General features: G+C 45.8%; 1 protein-coding gene across 1 annotated transcript in view; it reads left to right on the top strand.

Annotated features, from left to right (window-relative positions):
* Positions 1 to 334, top strand: part of LOC119592355 (choline O-acetyltransferase-like) — a gene marked incomplete in the record, with an annotated part of 212829 nt that overhangs the window by 42095 nt on the left and 170400 nt on the right.

Below are 334 nucleotides of genomic sequence, written 5' to 3'. Positions count from 1 at the left end.
AACTGCCACACAAACACACATACAAACTCGCCATACATAGACATCCCTAATCCATCAGGCAAATTCCTCTACCCATCAATATCAAGAGAAAAACAAATCTGACAAAAAAAAATGTCCCAACCGCAGAGCGAAAACTCGAGAAGTCGAAAAATATAGATATCCTGTCAGCCAGTGTCCGCGAGTCAGGCAGAAGCTGTGTTGTGGGAGACCGAGGGCTGTTAGATCAAGTGGGCGAGCTGTCATGCAGTCATGCAGAGGTACACTGAGAGCCAGGCGCTCGCTGATTATTTGGGAAGGTCAGTGGACTGACCTCTTATCATTCATGATTAATGAT

The sequence above is a fragment of the Penaeus monodon genome, chromosome 30, assembly GCF_015228065.2.
Source record: "Penaeus monodon isolate SGIC_2016 chromosome 30, NSTDA_Pmon_1, whole genome shotgun sequence".
Taxonomy (NCBI): Eukaryota; Metazoa; Arthropoda; class Malacostraca; order Decapoda; family Penaeidae; genus Penaeus; species Penaeus monodon.
The sequence above is the reverse complement of the archived record's forward strand: the minus strand, read 5'-3'. Positions and strand labels throughout refer to the sequence as shown.